At 38.7% G+C, this 10638-nt stretch overlaps 1 long non-coding RNA gene across 2 annotated transcripts; it reads right to left on the bottom strand.

Moving 5' to 3' along the window:
- Positions 1 to 9023: 9023 nt before the first annotated feature.
- On the bottom strand, positions 9024 to 9880 carry LOC129410718 (uncharacterized). 2 transcript variants are annotated; one of them, XR_008633005.1, is made up of 4 exons: positions 9759 to 9880; positions 9444 to 9573; positions 9291 to 9365; positions 9024 to 9135 (listed from the first exon to the last, which is right to left on the bottom strand). It is a non-coding gene; the product is annotated as an uncharacterized LOC129410718 (long non-coding RNA). The 2 variants fall into 2 exon arrangements; XR_008633004.1 differs by having other exon boundaries at positions 9065 to 9139.
- Between the last annotated feature and the right edge of the window lie 758 nt (positions 9881 to 10638).

Raw genomic sequence — 10638 nt, 5'->3', positions numbered from 1 at the left:
GGCTTGAGTCCATAACTAGATTAAATTCCTGGTTTGAGAATGTACAGCTGTTGTGCCACTGAGCAAGACACCTCGATGTTGAAGTTGGCACCACGTCTTAACCTGTTTTAAGAATTATCTGTAGAGTGTAAACATTTTATTATACAAGACTTTATTATAAAACAAATCTCATTTTCTGGTTTGGTTTGCAGTGGCGTAGTGGTTTAACTGTGACTGGTTCGATTCCTTCCTGAGAATAAACAGTTGTTCTGTCACTGAGCAAGACACTTCAATGTTCAAGTTTTAATGGGAATGGGAATTGGAATTATCTAATCTCTAACATTGTTATTTATACATTTGGTCATAAAACAAACTGACCCTAACCAGTACCAATAGTTTCCTTCTTTGCTATGACAGGGGAGGCAGGCCTAGCACCCCCTGCTGGTGTAAAAAATTCACTAAGAACCGAAGATTTTTTCTAATCTGAACTGTTTTTCCCCTCAGATTATCCAGAGTTTTATTACAGGAAAAACCCAGACTAAGATGGCGGAAATAACTTAAAAATGTAATCTATCATCACAGAGTTTAAATAAATAAACACACTTTTCTGGTGGAGGGTTTGTCACCTGCTTGTCTTCATGGTGAATTTACTGCTTTGCCTAGAAAATTCCACACTCTTGCATTTCACTTATTTATCGCCATGGAGACAACCATCAGGACAAGTTACACGTCAGATCTGTGGAGAGGTGACCACTGCTTACAATGCAGGTTTTTTCAAGGACTGGAGGAGTAACTGAATAAATGCTAGATAAAGTTTAATGACATACTGTGAAACATTTCAAGCAAAAAATGTCAGTGGAGACAAGACTGTAGAGGATCTCATACCAAAAAAGTTACACATTGCACCTTTAAGTCGCAAAACCACCAGCAATAAAACCAATTTGAGAATCAAGAGAATCAAAACTAGTGTCCACATATCAGTACAATGACTCTGGCTGAGGTAGACGGTGAATAGATTTATATAAAAGGGTGTGTAAACTGTGACCTCCCTCTCCCCAGACACTTCCCTCTCGTCTGGTCTGCGCAAAAGGAGACTTCAGCTACACCGGCTTTAATGTGCTTAGATCAGCATTTGGTTATCTGTATGTGAGAGCCATTTGTGTGTGTGTGTGTGTGTGTGTGTGTGTGTGGGTGTGTGTGTGTGTGTGTGTGTGTGTGTGTGTGTGTGTGTGTGTGTGTGTGTGCTACTGCTACTGCTGCTGCTGTACTACTACTACTACTACTACTACTGCTACTACTACTACTACTACTACTACTACTACTACTACTACTACTACTGCTACTGCTACTACTACTGCTACTACTACTGCTACTGCTACTACTACTACTACTACTACTACTACTACTACTACTGACTACTACTACTACTACTACTACTGCTACTACTACTACTACTACTACTGCTACTACTACTTACTGCTACTTACTGCTGACTGCTGTTACTACTGTACTACTACTACTACTATTACTAACTACGGATGGACTATTACGGCTACTGTTACTGCTACTGCTACTACCACTACTATTACTTGTGCTACTATTACTGCTAGTCTTACTGCTGCTGCTATACTACTACTACTAATACTACTACTACTACTGCTACTTTATTCATTCTTGTACACAGGAACAAAGAGAGGGGGAGGGATGGAGAGAGAGAGAGAGAGGAAGAGAGAGGGAGACAGACAAAGGTAGGGAGAACGTAAGGAAGGACGAAGGGATGGGGGGCAGGGGTAGTGAAGGAGGGAGAGAGAGAAAGAAAGAGGGAAAGAGAGAGAGAAGGAGGGCATATGAGGGACGAGTGTAAGAAAGAGGGAGTAGAGATATCAATAGGGTAAGGGGGTATAATGAAAAGAGTGAGGGGGGACAGAGAGAGAGGAGACTTGGGAAAGTAAGGGAGCAGTAGAGAAAGAGGGGATGAGATAAAAAGAAGAGAGGGAGGGAGAGAGAGAAAGAGGCAAAGATAGATAAAGGCACAGGGAGAGAGGGGTGAATTATAATGGAAACAGAGTGAGGAGGGTGGGAGAGAGAGATAGAGATAGAGACAAAGAGAAAAGAGGAAGAAGAGAAAGTACAGGGAAGGTTGGAGAAGGAGGAAAAAGAAGCAGAGATGAGGAAGAATGAGAGAGAGAAACAGAGAGAGATGAAGGCCATACAGGTAAGGATAAGAGAGAGAGAGAATCGGAGAGAGAGGGAGACAGATGAAAAGTGGGAGAGAGGAGGAGAGGGAGAAAGAGAGAGAGAGATGGATTGCATGTATAGAAAAAGATAAAAGAGAGGAGAGGGAAACAGATAAACAAGGGAGAGAGACAGAGAGGCAGACAAGGAAAGATAAGAGAGAGAAGCCGGAGAGAGAAAGGAGAGGGGGACAGATAAGAGAGAGAAAGGGGGAGAAAGAGAGGAAAGTGACATGATGGAGAGAGGGTGATAGATTGAGATGGATTGAGAGTGAAAGAAAGAAAGAGCAATGCTGCTGATGGAAGGAATTAAAGAGAGAAAAGTCCAAACGAGCTTCGATCCAGAGTTTACTGCTCCATCGACCGAATCCGGACACTGCAGTCTGTACACAGGACCATTAAAGGAGATGTACCGGAGTGTCTGAAAAATGAGGAAAACACAACTAGTTCATGTTAAAGAAGGACTATTACACTTTTACGAGGTATTAATTATTAACACAGAGCATATTCAGATCACCATGTTACCTTTTATCATTTTTTTCTGTTTATATTGGCCAGAAACAACAGTAACATATCTTTTTACCTGGTCCCCAAAGGGTTGACAAGGTTTTGTATTCACCCTGTGTGTGTGTGTGTGTGTGTGTGTCTTTGTGTGTGTGTGTGTCTGTCCACCCAAGATAATTCCGCCATTTATGGACAGATTGTCACCAAATTTGGTACGTGGGTCAAGCCCCCGTGCCTGATGCCGCAAAAAAAAAAAAAAAAGTTTGGTGACAATCCGAGGTCATTTGAGGTCACATGGGTCAATTGAAAGGTCATGCCATTATAAAGGATTGGCAATTTTGGCAATTTCTGAAGCATCTTCGGGCTAAAATATTCACCCAATCATCACAGAAGTTGGCACACCCATAACCAGAATACACTGGATGTTACAGGTTGAAACTGGTCAAGGTCACTTGAAGGTCAAATATGTGTTTTTGGTCATAACTCCACGAAGGATCGAGCTCGAGCAACAGGAGTGGTCTCAAAATCTCAGAAAAAATATTATCTATTTACAATTCTATGCATTTGTATAGTAAAATATTAATAGTTTTTGAGATAATCACTAATTATAACAGTTCCTTTCTCTTTCAGTGTATGATGTTAAAATTCTAATTGGAACGAAAATAATTTCCATTTTTTCTTTTTCTGGTGAAACACAACACACTGATCTACAGTCACACAACTAACATGTACAGAACTCATGAAAAATGACATTTTGGTTACACTCTAGTGAACACAGACATTCTCATGTGTGACCAATATCACACTAATGTTCAAGGGTCTGTACAGATTTTTATTTATTTTATTTTTTTTGGGGGGGGGTCTGTACAGGTACACACATGGATGCATGTGGATATAACAATCATGTACAGTCATGGGCTGGGTTCCTCATAAGCTGCCTCTGTGGTGATGAACTGACCCCACCAACGCCTCATGGGGACCAGGTTGATATCTCTGATTGTGCTTGTTTTTTTGTTTGTTTGTTTGTTTTCTGGTTCTGAGTCTCCCCTATCTTTGCTCTCCATGCCACTCCCCTTCAGAGCATTATCACAACACAATCAACATGCACCCCTCTAAGTTTGTGAAGTTGTATTGTATTGTTTTGTGTCATTATTTTACTTTGATGGAAAATTGGTTTGTGGGAGCGTAGGTGACATGGGCTTGTGGGCGGAGCCATGCACACAATCTTATAACGAACTGTAAAAACGGTTTGAATTGGGCCAGGGAGAGATCACTAGATTACTCAGGCATGCATGGACAACATCTAAAACCTGTTCAGACATGCTTTTGATGAGGGAGCAGCATTATAACATGGTAGAAAGCTCCAAAAAGTTGATTTTGTATAATGCTCCCTCTTTAATTCTTAATTGCTATGGCAACATTCCATTAATAAACACATCCCCATTGCCTTTCATATGGACAGGCCTTTTCTCCTATTGACTGCTAAAGCTCATTCAAGGACATCGCAGGAGTCAGAGGCAGAGCTGTGTTTCTAAATGATCATGTCTCTTCTCAAAGTGGGCAGAGCGCTTCCTTCATTTAGATCAAGACAAATGTTTGGGATCCTGTCCAAGATGGCTGCCCGCTGCCAGGACCCACCCCCTCGCTGCTCTATTATCTCTAAACAGCGCTCTGATGTGTGCTCTAGCATCTGATGTGTGCTCTAGCGTCATCTCGTCACAGAGCCACTGTTTACACACACACTTTACAGGTGATGTCATCAAAAACAGACACGCCCCCTTTAGCAGAAGGGGATTTCCAAAACATATACCACTACTGTAACTGCTGCTGCTGCTGCTACTACTACTACTACTACTACTACTACTTTACTTCTGCTACTACTACTATTACTGCTGCTGCTGCTACTACTACTACTACTTACTACTACTACTTACTTGCTGCTACTACTACTACTATTACTGCTGCTGCTGCTGCTACTACTACTACTACTACTACTACTACTACTACTACTACTTCTACTACTATTACTTCTGCTACTATTACTGCCACTGCTGCTGCTACTGCTGCTGCTACTATTATTACTACAATTACTTCTGCTACTTTTACTGCTGCTACTACTGCCACTGCTGCTACTATTACTACAATTACTTCTGCTACTACTACTGCCACTGCTGCTGCTGCTGCTACTACTATTACTACAATTACTTCTGCTACTTTTACTGCTGCTACTACTGCTACTGCTGCTACTATTACTACAATTACTTCTGCTACTACAACTGCTTCTACTACTACTACTTCTATTACTACTACTAGTGCTGCTACTACTACTATTATACTGCAATTACTTCTGCTACTACTACTGCTACTGTTACTGCTGTAGTATTACTACTACTGTTGTTGCTACTACTATTACTACTACTACTGCTGTTACTACTACTATTAATGCTGCTGCTGCTGCTGATGTTACTTACTTCATTCTTGAAGTCACAGCTGTCCTGGGGCAGAGTGACAGAAGTGATGCGATATGTTCATATTTATTTTAGTTAGTTGATTCAGACCTGGGTTAAAACCTAATAAAAGTTTTTTGTTGTTTTGATGCTGTTAAATCCAAAATATTTTTAGACGATCAGGGCTTAAAATTTTCAAAGTAATAAATACATTCTAAACAGTATTTAATGCCATAGTGTGGAACATTCCAAGCAAAGCAATAGCATGAAAAAAGCAGTTATTCACCACCAGAAAAGTTCCATAGTGCACTTTTAACCATCACCGTAGATTACAAAACACATTTTAACCTGTCACCAGTTTGCCACACGACAAGTCAAAAAGTTCCTCCAAATTAAGCCAATGACGTTTGTTTCACTGTTGCCATGGTTTTGCTCTGTGTCACATGACCTGGCCTTTAGCTCTACATTTGTACCCGCTCCAGCGCCGCACACAGATGGCATTCCCGGACGCCATTTTGAAAGGTCACTGCTGCGGGGTTTAGCCTCTGTGACACAAATAGCTGTGTTCTTGCCCCTTTGTTCAGGTTCACACACTGGACGCAGGTGTACGCTCTCTGACCCTCCCTTTGTGGGCTTTTTGTGACCCATTTCTGCTACTGTGGGCAGATTCCCATAGACGCTCCACCAGGTTGTGCCCCTTTCTATAGACCTGTAATGCATGCTGATTAGTCGTCAGGGGAAACCCTAATTGAAATGCAGAGGAAGTGGTCTGGTCCAAATGTTGTGTGGGCTCTGAAATCCTCAATACACATACATTACTGTCGATCAAAGTTTGTTTACTTGAAAACCATGTATTTCTAAATAAGTTACCAGTTATTCTAAAAGCCTTGTGCATCTTTAACAAGCATGGATGACACAAAATTTGTTTTTCTGCGCTTGTTTCCTCCTACATTAAACAGTCTTGACTCTTGTGAGCTTTTAGCCATGTTATAATGTTGTTACCTCCTCAAAAACAGACCTGAAGCTGCGTTTTGTTTCATTCACACATTTGGGGTGGGCAATTATTTTTTTTACATGGGGCCACATGAGAAACAGAAAATACTGTAGAGGGCCGGACCAAAATGCTTAACTCAATTCTGCATAATATTAATTGTATTTCTTTATAAAAAGCAGTAAATAACATAGTTTTGACGAGCTGGTCAAACTGGTAAGAGTTTATGTTATGACTAAGCAATGAAAAAGTGAGGCTTGTGTAATAGCAGTAGCAGTAACAGCAGCATTGCAAATATTTGTAGTAGTGATGGGAGGTGTTGTTGTATACAGGTAGTATTATTAGTAGGGGTAGTAGTGAGTTCAGTAGTAGTAATTGTTAGTAAATTAGTAGCCTAGTTGCAGTAGTAACATTAGTTGCAGTTGTAGAAGTAGTAGTTGTAGTAGGCGTAATAGTAGTAGTTGCAATAGCAGTAGTAATAGTAATAGTAGTAGTAATAGTAGTTGTAGTTGGAGTAGTAGTAGTAGTAATAGTAGGTCTAGTAGTTGTAGTTGCAGTAGTAGTAATAGTTATATTAATAATAGGCCTAGTTATTGTAGTTGCGATTGCAGTAGTAGTAGTAGTAGTAGTAGCACTAGTAGTAGTAGTAGTTAGTAGTAGTTGTAGTTGCAGTAGTAGTAGTAGTAGTAGTAGTAGTAGTTGTTGTAGTTGTTGTAGTTGTTGTTGTTGTTGTAATAGTAGTAGTAATAGTAGACCTAGTAGTTGTAGTTGCAATTGCAAATAATAGTAGTAGTAGTAGTAGTAGTAGTAGGAGTAATAGTAGTAGTAGTAGTAGTCAAAGTAGTAGTAGTAATAGTAGCAGTAGTAGTAGTAGTAGCAGCAGCAATAACAGTAGCAGTAATAGTAGCAGAAGTAATAGTAGTAGTAGTAGTAGCAGTAGCAGTAATAGTAGTAGTAGTAACAGCAGTAGTGGTAGCAGTAGTAACAGTGGCAGTAATAGTAGTAGTAGCAGTAGTAGTAACAGCTGTAGTAGTAGTAGTAGCAGCAGCAATAACAGAAGCAGTAGAGAAAATGTCATTTTAAAAAAACACCTTAAAAATAAAAGCAATGCAGCTTTAGTCCATGCATGAGGTAACAATTATAAAATATGTTTATTTTGTAATTCAGTGCCCAGGTCTGGTCTACATCTACAAAGCTCAAAATGCTCTAGTAGTAGTAGTTTTCAGGTTAGCAGCTCCTTTTACCTTTAGTTCAATAGAGATGACAATTTCCAGGCTCAAATTATCCAAATGATTCTAATGAAGGTGTATGGAGTTTAAAAACACAATGGAGCACTTCCTGTATGACATCTGTATGACGTGATATCATATTATTTGTATTATTTACAGTTTGAGAGGTTAACTCATATGCAGGGTTTGTGTGATAAATACAAAGAAAACAAAAATAAAGCTTTGCAGGTAACTCAGACCAGCATCATTTCATTATAAGACCCAAAGAAATTCAGATTTTAAGGGTTCACAGATGCTTATACCACGTCCAAACCGGGACTAAACCTAAATTGCATGTACCAGGCCTAAACTAGGACTAGAACAGGACTAAACCAAGTCTACATGGGACTAAACTGTGCTAAAACCAAGACCAAATCCTTCAGAACACAATGTGAACGCACTCTCATCATTTTATTAATTTTGTGAGTTTTATTTTTTTTTCAGATTTCAGAGTTGATTGAACCTCACATACATTCCAGAGTTTCATGGCGAGAGCTTCACTTCATCTCTGCCTCGTGTGATTAAAACACAGGTGCCACAAGAAATACAGGAAAAACAAGACTTGAATTTTTTTTTTAATCATTTCAAACTCAGTCACTTTTAGTTTAAGAGACACGACAGCAGCTTCAGCGATCATAATAATTATCACATTTATCCCGATGTATTAATGGTACTGATATGAAGTTAATGAAGCTATCACTGCTCTGGCAAAACTAATCAGATCTTCACCTCTCCCTGTCTGATCCAATCTACATCACACTCTACAGGACAATATTAGTCAGGTAAATAATTACACATACGTTAATGGGTTATTCATTGTGTCCATGGGGAATGAAGAGAATACTAATGCAGTTTTGGTATTACAAGAATTATTTGGCATAGAAGGAAAATATTAAAGGGCCTGTACCTGATTTTAATATATTCTTGTCAAGATAAGTGTTATTTAAATCATGCACTATATCGTAAATAACAAAAAAAAAAAAAAGCATTTTCTTGGGTTATAACCAATACAGGGCCTCCTTTTTCTTGTCTAATCAGCAACATTGCTTCTAAGAATCATGGGTAACCAACTGCCTGACACTATCCCAGACATTTTAGAGAGATCTAGAGTTGTGTTTCGTTTCATTCCCACATGTTTAACACTGAAATTCTGCTATTTAGTTCTCAGTCAAACAGAAAACATTCAGTTCCACCTTGTGATGTCACGTGGTAATACAGGAAGGGCTCCAGTGTGCTTTTAAATTCCATACACCTTCAATAGAACTGGATAATTTCAGACCTGGAATTGCAAATCTCTACTGAACTAAAGGTAAAATTACACTGAAAAAAAAAAGTTGCTGGATTTAAGTAAAAAAGTTATGGAAAGCGGTTGCGCGCAATAAAATTATGTTTAGGCTTTGAAACTTTTTTTCGAACCCCTCTACACATATTTTTCTCGGAACATGAACATCACTTTTTCATGTTGATAAAATTTGAACAAATCATGCTGAATATGCATATTTATCTTATGGTACCTTATCATGAAATGTATAAGTATGTATAATTTAATTTAATTGATCTAATTCTGTAAAAGAATACAAAAACAGTCTTTAGTTTTCCACAGTTCTGTATTGTCTTAAACAGAATCAAACACAAAGAGAGCACAGGGACAGAGACACACAGTTTGGAGCTGGACAGTGTGAAGATTTATTCCAGTGAAGAAGCTCTGGTCTCTGCCTGTGGACACAGAATAACACATGATGATCACATTCTGATGATCTACTCTGTTCTACATGTTTAAATACACTTATAGCAATTATTACTACAATAATGGACCAGAACAGAATCACAAGAACATTAGAAGTGTATCTGCAGAAACAAAACTCACCATGTGCTGCTTTTCTTCCTCTAAACACAGTAACAGGGAGGGCATCTGGTATAAAGTCTCCTAGTGCCACATCACCTTGTACAAGTAAGATAACAGTTTCAATAGGAAGTTCATTTTGAAAAATTTTAAAATAATTTTAGTTGGTTTACTTACTTTGTTCATCTGTGGTCTGTGTTTTGTTGGTTCTCAAACATCTTCCTTTTTTCTGAAACATCAACTATAACATTCATGAACTTCCCCACAGCTCCAGCAGAGCTCTGGACGTCACTCTTTGTAGACGACTCTGGAAGCAACACATTCAAATCTTAGTACAAGTGTCACACTCTTGTAGATGGACAGTCAAAAACAATTTGTTTCAAGCTGTCCTTACATTAACTCTAATATCAAATAAAACAACACAAACATGTTTTAACAATGACGACATTCTAGGCCGGAGAAGCACATAATAAAATCTTTGAAAAGTCTTACCTCCAGATCAGCTCTCATAATCCTCCTGCTCCACACTGTGTGTCCTCTGCTCATCTAACTGTCCTGTGTCCTGTTACATTTGAATTTTCCCTCCAAAAGTTTTGGGGAGGAGAATTCCAGAGGGAGGAGCCTCACTAGAGATTATAATAAAGTCATGTTTCCTCAAACTAATTAAAACATGCAGGTCTCACATCGACCACAATGAAACGATGTTTGTAAGATTTAAACATGCTTGACAGAGAAATGTAAAAAAGTGATGTTATTGTTGTCAAATTTGTTTTTGCAATTTGAGCAACCCCTCTCGGACCGTTTTTTCAGTGTACGACATTATGACATCACAAGGTGGAACAGAGCATATTGAGCTTTGGAGATGAGGACAGACTAATGACAAACTCAAACTTGTTACTCAAACAAAACACAACTCCAGGTATGTTTTTAATAAAGTAACAACATTATAACATAACTTAAAGCTCACAAGAGTCCATTTTGTGTAATATCGGCCCTTTAACACTATTCAGGTATAAAACTTTCATAGTTGTTAGCCTATATAAAAATCATAAAATGTAATAAAATGTGTTCAAACTGCCAATAATGACAGATACGACTCGTAAAGATTATCACATATATAGATTAAAATATAGATTATGTAGATTTGGAGTCAGGTAATAATGACTTATCGACTGAAGCTGGTCTCGAGGTGTTTCCTCATCTGACAGGTCAAAGGTCATGTGAATGGGATTGTTTTTGTGTTATTACTGACGCTGGAGTGAGAGCTCTTAAATCCAGGTCAAACAATGAACTACATTTCCCATAATGCAATTTCACGAGATTACAGCAGAGAGTGAGTTATTGCTTTCCAGAAATGAACGGGCTGTTACAG

This window comes from Boleophthalmus pectinirostris, unplaced genomic scaffold, assembly GCF_026225935.1.
Source record: "Boleophthalmus pectinirostris isolate CB_2022bp ecotype Guang Dong unplaced genomic scaffold, ASM2622593v1 HiC_scaffold_23, whole genome shotgun sequence".
In the NCBI taxonomy this organism is placed as follows: domain Eukaryota; kingdom Metazoa; phylum Chordata; class Actinopteri; order Gobiiformes; family Gobiidae; genus Boleophthalmus; species Boleophthalmus pectinirostris.
The sequence above is the reverse complement of the archived record's forward strand: the minus strand, read 5'-3'. Positions and strand labels throughout refer to the sequence as shown.